The 18703-nt window shown below is 42.9% G+C and overlaps 1 long non-coding RNA gene across 7 annotated transcripts in view; it reads right to left on the bottom strand.

Moving 5' to 3' along the window:
- Nucleotides 1-18703, bottom strand: part of LOC107314369 — a 48946-nt gene that overhangs the window by 9118 nt on the left and 21125 nt on the right. For 4 of the 7 annotated variants that reach the window (XR_004307539.1, XR_004307540.1, XR_004307541.1 and 1 more), the window contains exons 4-9: nt 14073-14182; nt 8443-8769; nt 8034-8275; nt 7369-7478; nt 6818-6976; nt 2146-5220 (exon numbers count right to left, since the gene is read on the bottom strand). This is a non-coding gene — a long non-coding RNA (uncharacterized LOC107314369). Of the gene's footprint in view, nt 1-2141; nt 5221-6817; nt 6977-7368; nt 7479-8033; nt 8276-8442; nt 8770-14072; nt 14183-18703 lie in introns of all 7 variants that reach the window. The other 3 variants (XR_004307544.1, XR_004307545.1, XR_004307543.1) reach the window with 3 other exon arrangements.

Genomic DNA, 18703 nt, shown 5'->3' with positions numbered 1-18703 from the left:
AAAACCTTACCTAAAGGTGATATTTTGCTGGCTGGGGAGGCCTATGGGCCACAGGTTTTCACACAATTTACTTTATTTTTTGTGTGTATATGCATTCCACAGGGGAAATAGACTCTGCACTTCACCAACAACAGGTTTTTTCCCCCTCACCGCTATACATATGTAAAAGGAGGCTAATAAAACGGCTGAATAAAAGATCGCTGCTAGTAAATCTTCCGCAGACAAAACCCTCCACTTGTGATGCTTCAAAGCTGCCCAGAGCTACCAGTTTAGCCCAAAAGTCCCAACTCAGTGCCGCTGATTGGAAAATAAAAAGCCCTGTGCATAAAAACTTCACTCCAATTGTTATGCAGTGAATGCAGCGTTTACATACAGCAGCTTTACTTGACCAAGTGACTCCCGAGGACTGCAGTGAAAAGCCGATCGCATTGCAGCTCGGCTCGTCCGGGAAGGCCCTTCTAGAGGAGGTTTGCAAGGAATAAAGGAAGTCGGGATGAGAAATCAGTGCCCTGTCTTGTAAGGGCTGGACCGGTTTTAAAACAAAATGCAATGGCAAAACAAGGCGCAGAGCTGAGGGGCAAAGCAGTGGGACAGCACAGTTTGGCAGCAACCTGGGACACGATGCAGAGGGGCTCACCCTGCGCTCCTCTGGGGGTTCCCCATGGAGTTAGGGGCCAATGGGACTGGAAGTGCTTTGGCTGCCCTACAAGCACAGCCAGGGGTGCAGTTTCAGCTTGACAGATCCCTGTGGGATGGGGACAGCAGTGTGCCTGGCCAGGGGTGGTTTTCTTCCCATGCTTTGATGTAGCAAAAAGCTGGGTCACCCAGCTGGTGTAGAGGGGGAGGGGGACACTGGCACTCTGTCATTGAAACTAGGCTCCCTTCTGCCTCCTCACATCCAAACAGGCACAAGGTCACTTACTCACTGCTCTGAAGGCCTGAGAGATGGTGAGGCACCCTCAGGCAGAGCCCCCAGAGTGGGAAGGGATGGGCAGGGCTGTGCTGTGGGCATAGGGCTGGGGAAGCATGGCAGGGAGCTACAGCTGCTGCTCCCCCTGGGGCTCATCCCTTCCCCATTGGACCTTACTGTCCCCACCAGCTCACTCCTCAAGCTGCCCCTGGAGCTGGGCTGGCAGGGAGCTGCTGGCGGCCCTCAGTGTTCCAGCTGGTCTGAGCCCACTGCAGCAGCTGAGTGGGGAGCGCCCGCTCCTCAGCATGTCCTAGTTCCCATCAGCTGGCTGGGGCCGTTGGAACAGACAGCCGGAGCACGTGTTGCTCCAACCCTGCTGTACCCAGGCCTCCAACTGAGGGGCTTGGGTAAAAACTGGGGCAAGAACTGCCTGAGAAGGTCTGGGTGCTCCTTCTCTGCCATTCCCATAAATCTCAAATGATTCTCTTTCTATCCCTAGTTTGGGAAAATATTTAATATTTCCAAACTCAACAACCAGCATCTGTTTGTGCCAACCAACATTTGGACCCACTCATTTCCAAGAAGTATTCCCTGTGGGTTTCAGGCACCAAAGCTCTGGGCTATGTACAGATAACTTGCTAAAACCATCATCCAGACTACATGAACTCTGAACTACACCTCCATGGCCTCTCTAAAGACAAGCCTCTTCTCCTTGAGGAGACTGAAGATACACACTCCACCAAGCCTTATCAAACCACTAGATTGGTTTGAATGAATAATGTTGCTAAAACCTCAATAAAAGTTACCAAAATCCCTTAATCAGTGAGTTGTTCACTGCTCACAGAAAAGAAGTAAAACACAGCATTAACCCTTCCTTTCCCAAACAGAGGCCAGCAGACAAATTTCGATAACACAAGGATCTGCATTTTGGGGCCATTAGTGCTGGTTATGATTCCCAAAAATACAACGTGCCATGTTAAGTCATTACCACCCATCCTCGGACATAAACCTTATGCAAGCTGCTATGGGCTAACATGAGATTAAGTTGGAAAGCAGCGTGAGCATGGCAGAGATTAGCAGAGAACATTTCACTGGATTTATCTCAAGATACAATTTGTGAACATTTTTTTCTTCGTTGCTCAAAACATTTCCTGGTACTTATTTTTAGTAATGACATACATGTTTCCTAGTAAGACATTTTGCATTTAATAGTAATAAGAAATAACATTACCTACTTTTTATGATTGAGGATGAAGGAGTCTATTCTAATAGCCTCAGTTGTCAACACAAGATCCTCCGGTACTACATTTCTTGGTCTCCCTGTTGTAAAAGAACATGCCTATGTAGATATTATTAATTTATCACTGCACAAAACAAAGTTTATGAACACTTAATATTTAATGTACTGTGAATTTAATAATAAAAAATTAAGACCCTACCTTACATCATTTTTTAACTATCTGATTTTTATTCTTCTCATTAGCTCCTTATGGATCTATTCTGAGCCATGGCTTGGACTTAAAAGCACTTAGTTGCATAGGCTGAAGAGTAAATACTTCCACTCTAGACCAGCTTAATACAGAGACAACACCATGATGAAATTAAGCACTACGACATTTCTACCACGCATGGAACACAGGGACATAAATATAAATACAAACCTGTGGTGCAATTAGAGCAGCCACCTACACAAACTGAAGACATGGGTCTTCCTGCCTAGTGAAGACATCAGGCAGGAGGGAATTTCATTCACAAAGGTTTGATGTTTTTGCGTTTACACTTTGCCAGTTACTGCTTCTCTAAGGGCTTATGCTACTTCTGTGTCTGAGCAGTTTCTTGCATAAATGTGATTCATAAGAAAGTAGTTCTATACAGCAAAAAAATCAACAGATCTTCCTTGTTATTCTGATTTTAGTTTCCTCAGCACAGTCTGACAGATCTTCTTGTTACCTGTAATCCCTGTGGGTCTTCAAAATAAAGCACATTGGGGGCTTCAACTCATGAACATGCCTTTTGGTTCCAGATGCAATGCCTGGCTCAGTCCCAGCTGAGGATCTCGCTCTGTTATGTCTCAGCACACATATGCTTACGGTATATGATTCTGCTCCTACAGTAGGATTCATTCTAGATTTCAAGTACAGAACATGACTCATACTCCTTTCTTTCTTTACATTTGTATTATCTAGCCTAGCTGTTGAGGGTTTAGTCAGAAGAATAATTAATGTTTAGTTGATAATCTGAATCCCAACAGCTCATCCCAGACAATGTTTCTTGACAGCAAATCCTGCACCACAGAGATTAAGGGACAAATTTGCAAATGTCAGAAGGCAAGGACTGCATGCAGAAATGCAGCACATTCACTAGCATACCCCACACAATCCACCCTGCACCAGCAGCAACACAGCCACGATTTGGCATGGCAGGCTGCAGGAAGCAAGAGGAGGAGAGGGAGACCTTTGTGCGTTTGACCTTGGAGGAGTCCCAATTTTGGCATCTGTCCTGTTTTCTTTTTGTGGAATGGCCATAATCTAGCATCTGAATGCAACAGTTCCCAAGGTGTTTTTGCAGGAGAGTGGGTGGTAGATGGTAGATGTTGGTGTAGCACCCACAGATGCTTTAGTCCAGAGGAAATAAGGAACTATGCCCCTGCCCACAGGGCTGGGGATGGGCACAACCTGCCATTCCTGCTGGCCTGGAGGTACCTTGCTGCTCCACACACATAGCAGCTACCAGAGGAAGATGATTTCAGGGAATAAATAGACTCAGTGGCAATGCGACACTATGGTGGCTGTCATCACCTGGAATGTCACAAACCACCGACCACCATATCACACCATTGGTCCCCGCTCCATTCCTCGCTGTTACTCTGCGTGCCTCCTGTGCAGCCCTGCCAGGGAACCAACCTCACAGGTCAGGGCTGGTGTGAAAAGGGGTTTTCTTCTCACAGTCTGTGTGCTGCGAAAGAAAATTATTCTCTTCCTCCCCTCTCCTCTCCAGGCAACAGGACAACCCCTTGCAAACTTGTCAGTGACCTTTTTGTTACAGGTGGCTCTCAGTGCAACACCTAGGGGACAGAGTTGCAAAATACCATTAGGTTCAAACCTCTAAGTAAGTAAACAGCTCCACCAGATACAAAGAATTGCACCTTGGCTCCCTCATTGAAATAAATGAGATGTTTTCTCATGCTCTGCTGTTCTTGGAGCTCAGGTCTGTTGCAGTAAACAACCACAATGCTTGAAACACAGAGCAACACCTGTTCACTGAGGCTTAGACCTTAGGTTTGATCAGCTGCCTGGGTTGCTCTGAGTGTGGCTAGCCATCCCGCTGTCCCTAGCTTGATGCTTTACTGCTTCACAGCCCTTTGTGTAACTGCATGAGTATCTAACATCCCTCCCACCCAATAAACATCCTATCACACATACAAGAGAACACACAAAACCTTGATGTAAGGGCTAAGGACTGAAGGTCAAGAGTCCTAAGCAAATGCCTGCTCCTTGAAACCACTGTGATTAAAGTGCTGCCATATGAAATTTCAGTATACATGTGTGTAACTGCTTCCTGCAAGTGTCTGTTAAAAATCAAGCTGGATCCTTTAATTGCAAGGTTGGTGAAAGCTACTTTGTAATTTGCAGAGGGTTTGTGTAATGCATGTACATATTTAGTGAGGAGTAATGAACCCTCCTTCACCTCCCATCCAATGAAGCATTAGCACCACCAGTTGGTCATCGAGCCTGAATAACACTCAGTCCAAAGCACAGCAACAACACAAGAGCTTTGTTGGGGCTCTCAAGAGCAATGTGTTGTGTCATCCAGATGTACTGCTTGGTTGACCTGAAGTTGAGGCGAGTCACATTAAAACTGTGTAGGTGCATTTCTTCCTGGGTTTGTGGACTGCACACGATGTGTTCCAGCTAGAAATTTAAAACGTGCCAGTTAGAGAATTAGGAAGCTTTGAAGGGTCTGCTCTTCCCTACGATTACAGATTGAATAAACAGGAATTGTTTTCCTTTTTCCTGCTTCTCTGCCTCTTCCCCTTTGCTTGCTCATGGGCAGTGTGCATGCATTTCATAGTACTTGTAGAGATCTCAAGTCTCATTCTTACCTGTGCTAAGGTTCCTGGCATTGCCTCAGGATTGTGCATGAAGTACCTTTACATCCACTTTGTGCTTCTTTTTGGTGATGGGCACAATCCAAGGTTCTAGAGTAAAGGAGAACCAGGACCATTGTATCTGCAGTGTCTCAACCACTAGTTCATGGAGTTATCTGGGCTGGCTGAGGTGGAGAAAGGTGGCAACCAGGAACAATTCCTCCTAATAAACAAAACAGAGTGTCAGTTCAGTGCATACAAGGAGGAAAACTCTATAATGCGTCCCTTTACAAATAAAGCCATCTTAGGCCCCCAGGCAGTGACAGTAGTATCCAGTCCATGACACTAGATGGATCAGTACATGGTGGTGCTCTGCTGCATCTTATCTGGCCCCTTCCAGCTCATGTCCCTGCTGCCCTCCCTGCTTGGGATGGTACCTGGTGGTGGCACCTGAGGCTGTACAGGCTAATGCACTACGGCAGGATTATCTCTCTCAGAACAGGCATGTCTGACCAAAAAGCATTGCCCTGGACATTTTGAGTTGTTAATATTTTTTAATTAATCTTGTTTGCAGGTGGGTGCAAGAACCTCAGTGATGCCTTTGGCCTCCCTATGCCACCTAACAGAGAGCAAGAGGTGGCCCATGTCAGCCCAGGACATTACCATCACACTGAAGGACCCCTGAAGGACAAAGGCCTTGGTGGGCCAGGCAGGTGAGAGAAGGACAAAAGGACAAGGAATCTGTTTTTCCTGTCAGAAAAGTTCTGATACTCTTTGTGGCACACCTGCCGCTTGCTTTATGAAATACTCTCCATGTTCACGCCTGATAAACTTGTACAAATAAATACATCACAAAATCTATTTTGTTTCCTCTTTGAATTTGCTTTTACATCCCCTTCTTCCTCAGCTGAAACAAGTTTCGATTTGAGGATATTCCCTTGAAAACATAGGTAATAGCTGAAAAAAATCATCTGTGATGTCATCACTTTTTAAGATATCATCATGAGTCAAATCGTATAGCAAGAATACTACTGTTCTCAGCATGACACGGTATCTGATGCTGGCACAGAGTCTACCCAAAATGAGGAGTTTGCTCATAGGAGCAACACCAGAGCTCCTCACCTGAGCAAGCGCTGGCAGCATTCGAGCCCTGCCTCTGCAGTAGGTACAGGGTTTGAAAAGATTTTCTTTTGAGAGCTTATTAAAATTGAAAAATGACGCAGCCAATTGCCAAGTTGTTTCTCCCAGGTTGTACAGTGCTCAGATAGCATATCATTTCCATAGCTGAGCTCTTGGCCATGCAGGCTGTTCCTGTGAAGAGGCTGGGCAATCTTCAGTGCTGTGCTGTGCTCAGAAGTGCCGCTCAGACTGTAAATATTATATGCTGCTGCAAGAACATTTGAATGGTAATACTCAAGCAATTACTTTCCTTTCAAGATCATTAAACACAAATCTGACTTGTATTTTAATAGGACTGCCAATGTATTTAATGGGGGGCAGTAAAGGGTAGTTTTTTTCTAATGGATGAATGTTTATATTATTATCCACTCTGAGAGAGCACATTAGGAGGAGACTGGATAACGCTCATGTGTTTTGCCTCAGTCCCTTTTGCCCAGTATTCATTTCCCCTCCCTCCCGCCCCCCCAGTTTTGCATCTTATAATCTTATGGCAAAACTGCATCCATAATAAAATCCACCACCACACTCTGCTTATTAGACACAAAAGGTCATAGAGACACTTTCCTCTCCTGCTAACTTCAGGGAAGGTTTTGCATGTACTTCAGAGCAAGTGTAGCTCCACACTGCATGAAATGTCCTACCTGTGCTCTGCATCCAGGGTGGAAAGACATATTTCTGTGAGGTCAGCTCTTCCTTGTCAGAGTGCATCAGAGTGCATGAAGGTTTGCTGGTTGAACCTGCATCCAGTGAACCACCTGTATGCCCACTACAATGTTTTAGGTGTAATACTTGATGTCTCCCTGGGAAGTAATGATGAGCAGAAGTTACTGCAAGGGTACCAGGCAAAATTTGGAAAAGTTTATAGGTGTGCATCGTAAATGTTGTGATAAAGAACATCAGGAAGGTGGCTTTAAATCCAGAATTCATTGAAAGAAGCTCAAGAGTCAAAAGACAAAGCAAGGGAGAAGGCTTTACAATGCTTTCCATTCCAAAGAATGGCAGCAAAAAGTCCAACCAGGAGCCACTGCAGGACCGCATTTATAACCAGGACTTATCACGGTAATAAGTGCAGTGATAATGGTAGGAGCTTTGAACGGTTTCTGACAGTTGCAAGCAGTAATAATGCAGATGAACACTGCCAACAAACACTGCCTCACCTGAGGGATGGAAAAACCCCATTGCATCGACATACCTTGCTTTACCATCAGCATGGAGTGGCTCTGCTACAGCACCAGAGCCTACTTGCCAAGAGCTTCTCCCGGGCTTTTTCCAGCAAAGCTCCCCCTTACAAGCACCACACACCTGCAAGGGCAGACAGACATGTAGAGCATCATATACAAAATACAGAACGTTCTCAGAGACAAGCACAAATCCAGAACTGTACGGCTCATGTCCCTCCTCATAGAGGTATTGTAGACCCACAGTTGCTGCATTTGGGACAATTATTATAGAAAACTGTTGACATTTTCTGGGTTAAGGATGCTTATCTGGAATTCATGGATAATTTAGTCCCCTTGGCTTGCAGAAATAGTTTGATATACTCTTTAAATAAGCATATAAAGAGATTGATGCATGTTGTCTGTGGGTTCAGATGTTCTGAAAAGTGACATTTCTGTATGGCAAAGAATAAGGCTTAAAAGGGGATATTATTTATAAAAGCACCAGCATGCACAAGCAGTGTTTATTTACCATTTAAATGCCTCATTTCTGTTCTGGCTGTCTGTGCTATAATTTGCACAGGCACTTAAACTTGAGTATAAATAAATGCACAGAAGTAGCGTTTATGCAGAGTTAAGATGAGGAAATCAAGCGCTAAAAGATGGAGTTTGCTCCCACACCGCTGTTCAGCCATCTTACCACCTTTGGCTTCTGCTGAAGTCTCCTTTAGCAGCAAATACGAAGCCATCCATGCTTGAAGGGCTTGCTCAAGCCACCAGGCTGAAGACATGGCTGTGGTTCAGAGAGCCAAACACTGGCTGGCATTTCACCCCTACACACAGGAAATGCACAGGAAGGCTGCAATGAGAGATCTCATGCAACTTGCCAAGAGCCTCAGGTTGGGAACGTCTTCCTCACCTCAGCTTTGGGCAAAGTGAGACCTGCTCAAATAGAGGACAGAAAGACACCCACCATTAACTTAATGTGTCTATTAGACAGGTTGGAGAAGTTGCATCTTTTCCTGTTGTTAGAGTAAACCTCTCACTTGAGCTCATGAGAACAGGCAGTAGAATGAGAATTGGGTGTAAGGACAGGTTATGCCACTTACCTTACCACACCTGTTCTGTGTCAGTCAATGGGGAACATGCCCTCCCTAACTTGTTTGGTGAACACAGGCCACTAGCAGCACCCTGCAGGGGCAGTGGTAGAAAACTGCTGGGCAGGAAGAGTCCATCACACCCCTCATGGAACACACAGCTTCTCCAGAGAGTCCTGTGAAGCACTGCCAGATGAAATGAGACAGAGCTGAGTGTGCACCAACATCAGGCAAGGCAGAGACCCTCAGTCTCAGGTGATGTTTCTGTGCTCAGAAGCAGCCACGCTTGGAAAATTCCACCTTCTTTGCTTCTGCTTTGATTGCATCCAAGAAGAAAGCCTGTGAACAGCAAGATGCCTGAAGTGAACATTGCTGACATGGAGAGGAGATACTGTTTGTGATCTGCCCTGGTACAAAAAGCAGGGATAGCAAAGCATCAGTGCTGCGCTGCTCATTGGGACTCCTTGATGAGGAGGCTTGCTTATCTTTCCTAGAGCATGCTTTTCTGCTAAGATCAGTAGAGTATCACCCAACTTACATATTGACAACACAAAAGCATTATCTTGCATCACACTTCACTGTAGGGAATCCTAACAACACACAGTTGTTCATTTTGCAACTGCAAGACCATACCTCTTCCTGCATGGAGTGCAGTGCTTGAAGCAGCACATGGGCAGCCTGCAGGGTTACAGCAAGCAGCAGTGCTGAGCTCCCTGCTGCTGCATGGGGACCTGGATTCCACACAGCATGGGCACAAGGGTATAAAGCTCCCAGAGCTTTCACAGCCCTTGTCCTGCCTATGAACAGCAGTGTGAAAGCTGTGTGTGTCACTCCTTGGCTAGATCCCGCTAGCTGCCACAATTGCTAGATATTTGTGAGAGAAAGATAAGTCATCTTTAATGACCAATGGGAAATATCAGGTTATTATTCCTCCCTTGCTTCCCTAACAACCTTCAAGCTTTGCCCACAGCAGTGCGTTTGTTCTCAGTCGTATTTTGATTTACTGACAGTGGGCTTTGGGAACAGCCCCCGTCATTACTGACAGCCATGGTAAGTAGCCTATTGACTTCAGAAGGTGGGGAATTTCACCCCTTCTATGCGCATGTGTGTATATGAGTGCCTTTTGAAAAGCACTAGGCATACATTAATGCTAATAACTAAGACCGCTGTTCCTTTGCCTGTGTCTGATAGGCAGCAGGCAGAGTGTGAACTGCTCTATGTATCAATTAAATGAAAAATAAATAATAGGGAGAAAGTAATATCTTTAACAGTGTATTCACTGGCACATACATATTTATTAGACTGCAAATGCAATGCTGCTCATATTGTTTATGTTCATCATGAAGCCCTGGAGTCATTTATGGTATCATGGTTTAAATTATGAAAGTCAGATGCAGGAGCATGGCCATATTCCTCAAACCAGGCTTGCTGAGAAACCTCTGCTTTTTATTTTTGATCTCATTCACACATTTGATCCATTATTGGTGTGAATCATCTTTGGAACACAATTCCAATCTAAGAGAACAAAATCAATTCCTAGACTTTGTTTTTTCAGATTGCCACCTCCTATCTTTAAAAACAAACCAAGTAGAGGCAGGGTTCTTTTAATGAAGAATCAGGAAGCACAGCAAAAGTGTGTGCAATTTGCTGGATATATCAGTAGCAAGGAGACTGTCTCTTAAAACGTGGTTAAATATGTAAACTCTGCCTAGGGAAAATATTTACCTAGATTGACAGCGATTGGGGTAAAAAGCACTCAAGATAAGTGGCTCTTTAGCCAACTTTAATTTGTTGATGGATAGATTGATGGGAGGATGGTCAAAGGCATGACAACATAACTCTCTGTAATGGAGATATCCTGTCTGCTGGAGTTTGTAGTACCATTTTGTCTAATTATTTGTGATCCAAACTTTGCTCCCAGTGAGACGAGTTGTCATTCCTTTTCTTTAAACGGAAATATGAGGAGGTAGAATCAAGAATAATTAGAGCAGAGGACACTTACATCTTCTGCAGTCAAGAGTACATACAGAATCATGCCCAGTGGTTAAAGATAGTTTACTATATTAATTGAAATAGTTGTGCATTCTGTTATGCAGTTTGTACGAGAACAGATGGCCCATTTCACAAATTAAGCCTTGTCTTTTTACATCGTTTCAACAAGGTAAGGGTGAATGAAAGCTGCTATTGCACATGATCTCATGTTCAAACATTGTAGCATTGGTACAGGCTATGCTTTTCTTGTGCAAGCTAGTGGGAAAGCAAGAAAATCAATCAGAGGTGAATGCTTGCAAAGCATCCTGAGGAACCACAGAAATATTCTCCCACTGTTACTGCATGTACCACAAAAGCAAAACCTGCCAATCAAGCAGCACAAACTGATGTCTCAGGTTTTCTAATCTAACTGAAAAACACATGCTCCGGGACTAGCAATAGAAGAGAAAATACCAGTAGCTGCTTCCCTAGCCACGGAGGCACTGGCCCCAGCATAACCAAGGGCAGGCATGAGACTGCTCTAAGTGGACATAGCCAATCTAACATTAGTTTTCCGGGGACGGAGAGCCTGCAGTGCCTGAAAACTCAGTTTTCTCCCTTAGTTTCCCAAAATTTGAGTAGTCCAAAATTAGGGCTGGTAACTGGGAGCTGTCAGCTCCTTTGAGTGCAACACAATGGGGTAACTGCAGGCATGACCCTGCCCAGAGCGCTGCTGCACACTTTGGATCAGCCTCAGCTACACAACAAGCACATATGTTGCCACAGGAAATTTAATGTGGAAGGAAACTAGCCTAGATGGTAGTTTATAGTTCTTTTCAGCAGGACTGCATGAAGCTAATGACACAGAAGGCCATTTGGGTTAAATTGTGAAACTGAAAGATGCAGCACCTGCTTTTATGCTTCACAAGTTACTGAAATACTTCTTCCTTTCTAAAATGCAATGCAAATGACAATATAAAAAAGCCCTCTACAATGTCATTGTCAAGATTATTAAGGCAGGGTTCATCAGCACACTGAAAAATGAAAAAATGATATGAGAAACAGAAAACATCATTATCCCATTTCTAAACCCTTGGCGCATCCATACCTGTGTTGATTCATCGTGCTCCTGTTCTCTCCACGTAAAAAAGGGGATAGTGGTAGGTTTTAGACAAGAGAGATGAAAGTGATCCAAAAGTGTGGAAGAGTTTCCATGTGAGAAGAAAGCAAAAAGCATCTATCTATCCTGAAAAAGATTCCCAAGGGGAGAAACATGTCAGAGGTGTGGAGGGGACAAATGAAGACATGAAGTACTTCAGCAGATGGACGAGAGGGGTTTAGAAACAAAGAAAAGTGCCCAGTTCCACTGGAATCAAACACTTCTGGGGCTGGTGTGCAGCGCATCCTCATCCCCAGCGCACATCATCTCGGGCAGTGGGTATGGGTGGGGACATGGTGCCCCAGATCAGCATCAGGGGGAGCCCCCAGATCAGCTGCCAGGATCTCAAAGGAACCTTTTTGTCACGGACGCAGCGCACACAATTCAAACATTGCATTTATTCTCTAAAATCTTCCCTCACTGTTCTTCAAATGAAACAAAAAGCCCTGACTTAAGCAAAAAATTTTACCAGTGGAAAAGGAGCATTGCCAGAGACCATGAACCCCTGTAGAGATTTTACTTTTGCTATTGATTTTATGCGTGAGATGCTTAGCGACTCTGATAATATCTGACAGTAGAAGAAGCCAGAGAGAGAATAGAAAGGTTAATACAGCAACAATGTCACCAGGAAAACTGGTAAGATTTTCAGAAATTATGGCTCTAAATCTGACTGAAATACCTCACTGTTTGTGAAGCTGACAAGTGTTTTGACAAAAACATCTTCCTCCCTTTGAGGAATTTTAATTTCTTACTGTGATTTTTGCAAGATAAAATGGGATATAATAGCTATAAATGCTTCAGAAAGGGAAAAATGGAAATGGCAGAAATCGAAGTGGTTAACTGAGGTCTTCACAGGGAAAGTACTCCTATTTCCTATTGTGCTAACAGCTTGCTTGTAACTCTGGAGGCACTGGTATTAATGTGTTGAAAAACCTCATCCAAAAATAGTTTTTGAATAAAGAGGTCTCCGAATAACAGCACTGCTCCTCTGGGACAGCACAAACCAGAAGGCAAGGGGATGGGCACAGCACAGCCTCAGCTTCTCTGGGACTTAGGAAGACGTGCAGCCAGACCTGCCCTCCCCAGCAAGCCCTGCCAAGCAAGGCTGCCCTTGGAACACATCTGACCACCCAAGACAAAATGAGGAGAGAGCCAAATGTGCTCTAGAAGAATCTTCCTTCCAAGGGTAACGTGCTTTTAAAAATGAGTGAAACAGCTGAAAACCTGTCTGGTGTTTGGATAGTCCCTCTGTTTGGTGGCCATCCTGAAGTAGTAGATGCTTTGCACTAAGTAAGGGTTTGAATTTGGTTATGCTTTGACCCAGGCTGCTCAGGGAGGTGGTGGAGTCTCTGTCCCTAAACGTTTTCAAGAAATGTGGAGACGTGGCACTGAGGGACAGTTCAGTGGGCATGGTGGGGAATGTGTTGACTGTTGAATGAGATGATCTTAGTGGTCCTTCTAATCTTAACGATTCTACAATTCTATGAATTCATGTCTGTCTCTTCCTGGTAAGAACTCCTCATTTAAGGGTCTTCAACATAAAGCATGATAAGCTGATGCCTGTTAAAAGTGTAGGTCTGGACAGCTCTGAAGTCCGAGCATGAACCCAGTGCCTGTGGTTACAGCTGTGTAATGTCAGGACCTCAGGAGAGGCAAGGCAGGTTTGAGGATTTGCCCTTCTGTTCAGACCACTCCTCACCAGCCATGGTCTAGACAGCATGGACCTGATACGGGGTCTTACACTCATGGTCTGCCCCTAAAAAACAAGGAGGTAACAGGTCTGACCTGTGCTGAACTACCGCTGCACTAAGACTTTCCCCCAGGTGTCCAGGTTTCAGGCATTTGAACAATGCATTAGAAGCATTTATTCATTAAAATACACAATTACTTGAGGATTGTATGTCTAGAGACTAAAATGTCTTTAACATTTAGTTCAGCAAGACTTCCCCCTGTAACTGCAACCCACTCTATCAGGGCATGTACTATAGCTATTACAGACTTAGGGAACCAAAAAATACACATTTGAAGTGACTGCATGAAAAAAGTGAATGAGGGTGAAATATAATTAGCTGAGGCAAGGACAAGTAGGTAAGTCTCCACAGTCATAATTTATGTGGGATATTGTATAGTTATTACCATGCAATTTAACAGGAATACACCAGAGCAATTTTCGTATCTTAAAACATGCAGAAGCACTCTCACATGTATGAGAAAAGTCTCAGAACTCAAATCATCCAAAATAATCAAGAAAGTTATTATCATAAACAGCACAATTAACACAGGGATCACAAGGGATCGGTCTCCAGTTTTGATAATCTTAAGAGAAAGTGAAAGCAATATTAAAACTTCTGTGTAGGAATGGGAGCTATGTTCACATGGTTGTGCACGTCACCAGCACTCTCCAGATGGTAAGTCCCTTCTCTACTGTTCTTTGAGAACTGAAGAAGCAACAAAATTAATAGATTTGGGTCATTGGAGGATACACACAGTGATGAAAAACACTTGGACTGACCTCATATTTAAGATGAGTCTTCTTTGAAGCAGGGAAGAAAGTTTTCAGCTGCTGCACATGAGAAGGAGAAGGCATGGAAACCATGGGCTCAAGTTTCTGGAGTTTTAAATCTGTAAAAAGAAAAATAGTGCTGCTTTACGAGGGTCTGTACTGTCATAATTCATTTATGGGCTTCTTTCTAATGTTGCTGTCAATATAGTATTGCTCTCATCAGCCATATAAATTATTTTGACCAGTAACATGGAACACAGTGCCACCATTTCAACAAAAGGAGACATGTGTCATTTTAATTCTCACTTAAATTGCTGAAAATTATCCACTCTCCATTAGATATCAACAATATCCAAATGCAAGCTGTTCTAATCATATGCTAAAATGCAATCACCACCAACTCTCAGGAACACCTGAAAAAAATCTCTCTTTTCCCACACTGATCAAGTTCCTATCTCCATCTGAAGGTTTTTTCTCTTCTGTCCTCGTACTCGTGTTTGCCCAGTGTGCTTTCAACTCAGTATGCAGCAGGACCTCATCACTGCCTACCCGAGGTGAATAGCTTGTGTGCATATGTGTATATACTCAACACATACAGTTTAGAAGAAAAAGAAATCTTTTAGGGGAGCATGAGGACAGGCTGCAAATTCTTCTGAGGTTTTGGTGTTGTCTTTAAAAATCTGTTTCTCATGTATAAAAATGCTGTCCCAGATCTAAATCTATAGTGAGCGTTTCAGATGAAGTTGAAAAGTACCGCAGCTGTCAGTGCCATTTCTGGCATTTCTATATCACAGAATCATTCTCTGTCTCCTGGCCATGCACTCAGATAGGAACAAATATCCAGATAATGCACAGCAGTAGTTTTATAATTTCCATGTTGAGCCCAGAGGTGAGTTTGGAGCCTCTCAGATTTAGGGCAGCAAGCCTCGTTAATCCAAATCTGCCTTCCCAGCAAATAACTCTCTGCAGTTGTAAGAATCCAACAAACCACCTTCTCTAAATTAAGGCTTACGCATATTTGTTTAGACTTGTATATGCTTCAGACAAAGAGAATCCATTCTTATCATAATAATAATTATTAGGGTTTTGCTTTATTTTATTTTTTAAATCTAATGCTGTGCCAATCCACGTCTGTAAAAAAACTTCTTCCCCATTTGCTGAATCATGCCTGGAATCCATATTAGAAATCAAGTGTGAAAAGAAACAAACAAACAAACAAACAAACAAACAAATAAATAAATAACAGGAGGGGAAGATGTGCTACAGGCAGCTGTTGTTGCCAGTGCCCTTTCTTTTCCAGAAATAAAAGTCACACAAAAACTTAAAATCTTGCTAGGCCTGTACTCCTTACTGTCAGCATTACCTCCCTTCAGATCTGTTAAAGGGCAAATGTTTTCCTAGCAACAGCATTAACCCATCTGCAAGGGTTTGGAAATAGGCTTTCTGACTTTCCCATAGCTGACAACACATCCTTCTACTCCTACGTGCCCATGGTTTGGTGTGTCCTTTCTTTAGCATTAGGACCTATTTAACTCCAAAGAAGAACAGAGGAACAGTAAATCTTGACACTGTCTGGAACAGACAGAGCAAGGGAAGAGCTACTGAGAGCACTTCAGAGGCAAATTACAAATGCTACTACAGAAAGTTGTATAAGCCAGTATTAATCTGAGTACATTGGAGTACTCTTACACAATCTCAAATCAATAGACTGCTAATTGATGAGCCACTTACCCTTGCCTCAGTAAGAGCCATGATCCCAGCTTTTAATCATTGTGCAATGCTCCTTGAATAGAAAGCGAGACAGGCAAGCATAATCCCATACAAAAGATCTACAGCCTGTTTTGTATATTAAAAGTAGATAAATAAAGATCTAGATAAGTTTTGTCACAGCACCTAAAATGTATGTATTGTTTCAGCTTCTGGACCAAATCTAATTCTATTCCTTTTTCACAGACCACCAACTCCATAACCTTATTTTCTTTCATCACTGTGAGGAACCAACACACTTCTCTGCATCTCCCAGTACACTCCCAGCCAGGCAACTGAAGCCAGCACCTAGTGGCACTATTTCCCTCCCTTATTAGCAATGCAATAAGCATATTTTCAGATAATTGGGTTTCAGGAGCCACATGCTCCTGTCTCTGGCTGAACAGAACTAACTTCATCACACTTGCTGATGAAGAACTATTGCTGTATAATGCAGAATCACAGAATCTTAGGGGTTGGAAGGAACCTCTGGACATCATCTACAACAACCCTCTGCTAAAAAAGGTTCCCTATAGAATATAGCCTGTTGAAGAACTGACCAGGGACTCAGCAATACTGGGAAGGAGTAAAGCAAATTTCTAACAACGATACAAACTTTTTTGTAAATTGCTCTAATTTCCACGCTGTGGTTTAGTGAGTTAGTAACACGTCTGCAATCCATTGACATTTCTCATTCAAGACAAGGGTGAAACCTAGAGACGTATTTTTGGTGATACGTCAATGTTGAAATGAAATGAGGAATAGAAACTCTATTATGATTTTTTAAAACACTGATGGCCATTAAGAGTTAGATTTTTTTTGGTCAAAACTGTTCTTCATTCATCAGTTCTCAAGGAAAGTCTCCAGACAGCTCCAAAAGCAGTGTTCTAAGTTCCCCCCTTTCCCCCCACCCCACCAAAATAAAGCAAGATACAGATTCTCATGCTCTTAATCCTACAGATCTTACCAGAAGACATTGGGGATTTAGTAAGTTGAAGTATATTTAAAAGGGAACCAGAAAATAACATGAAACTTCTCCACCTTGCAGCTCTTTTCACATACAACTCATCATACTTTATTTGTTTTATTACTTACAACATTTTTCATGTTTTCTTTACTTTTCACTTCTATGAAGTTATACAAGGTGATTAATGCTCTCTGACTGTGTAAAGGCTTCACTTGATTTGTGAAAAAATAATTAGAGAAGAAAGAAACCGCCCTTAGAAAAAAAAGTGAGACTAGCTGGAAAAGTATGTCTTGGGCGTGGGAGTGTTTGCACAATAGTTTGGGGGAAACATGGTGATTTTCTTCTCCTCCTCTACTTATTCAATGAGGACCTCATGAAACAAGATTTCTTTTTAGCTATCAGAAAACAACAACAAAAAAAGTCATGAGGGAATGTTGTGCTTCTTAGCCAGTAGATTCACCTGAATTAAACTTCTCCAAAACTTTTGACCAGACAGGGAACTCCTTCCCCATAGCTTTTGCATTTGTCAGAGGGCTTGGTTCAGTTTCAGTGGACAAATCATCAGTCTGGCATCTCCACACCCAGGTGGGAGTGAAATACGGACCAACCTCTGCCAAAATAATAACAATAATAAACAGAGATATGTTAACTAGTCCTTGCGCACAGCCACTTCCTCCTCCAGAGAAAGAGGAAACGAAGGGGAGAGTTTCAGAAGACAAAAGCAACACAATGAAACCTACTGGCACTTAAAACTGCCACTCTTCATCAGTGCCTTCCTAACTTAGTAACAGAGATTTAAAGCCATATAACTTGGGACAGACTTCAAAGTTGTTTTGCCCTTTTCCATGGGATTTGAAACAGGAGTAGTAATGGAACACTCACTGTCCAAAGAGCTGGACAGGGTCCTGAGCTTAATCATAAGGAATTATTTGAATGAATGTATTATGTTAATCTGAAAAAAGATTGACCCCACAGAGTTCTAACTTTATATGCTTGAAAATTTTTCCTCCTAGAAATATTTACATTAAATGTCTAAGACTACTGGATTTAGGTAACGCCTATTAGCATGACAAGGGAGATCACTAAAACTGCATTGGTTTATGTAGCACCAAGCAATTTATCACATCTGACAAGAACTATGGACCATGCTCCCACATGGATACAGCTGTTTCACAGTAAGAAGTCAATCTAACATTTCAATAGAAACTCCCTCAAAAGTCACCTTCAAAACAGGTTTATCTGCTTTCCCATCACAGAATTACTCATCTCCAGACAAAAACCCCTGATTTTTCTAGAGCACAGCTTTACATTCTCTTTGGCCTCAGAATCCAGTGACTGAGATAGGGTGTAGTACAAGAAATTTCCTCCAGCTCTGGTGCCTGGAGCCTCAGTCTTTAAGCTTTCAGCTGGAGATATTTTAGAGCTGAAACCTGTTCTTTATAGCTCTGAAAAAGTGTCAATCCAAGTTCTGGGGGAAAAAAAAAAGACTGTTAAGTCTGTCCACCTTCCAAAAGATATTGCAACTTCTTCTAACATTAAAATCTCTACATATATATAATTCACACAATCATACAATCAGAATCATTAGGGCTGGAAAAGACCACTAAGATCATCTAGCCTAGCCACTAGTTGATCCCCACTAATCACGTTCCTCAGAGCCACATCTCCATAGCTCCTGAACGCCTCCAGGGATGGTGAGTCCGCTACCTCCCCAGGCACCCTGTGCCAATGCCTCACCCATCTTGAAAGAAAATTTTCCTAAGATCCGACATGAACATTTGTGACATCAAGAAGAACATGTAATTTCAGAAGCTTTTCAGCATTTACTGGTAGAACCAGTACAGAAACAAACCTAGTACTGATAAGCTGTTATTTAACACTCTACTTATACTTCAAAAGGCTACTTAATTAGAAAGATAGAGATCAC

Source organism: Coturnix japonica, chromosome 5 (genome assembly GCF_001577835.2).
Source record: "Coturnix japonica isolate 7356 chromosome 5, Coturnix japonica 2.1, whole genome shotgun sequence".
Taxonomy (NCBI): Eukaryota; Metazoa; Chordata; class Aves; order Galliformes; family Phasianidae; genus Coturnix; species Coturnix japonica.
The sequence above is the reverse complement of the archived record's forward strand: the minus strand, read 5'-3'. Positions and strand labels throughout refer to the sequence as shown.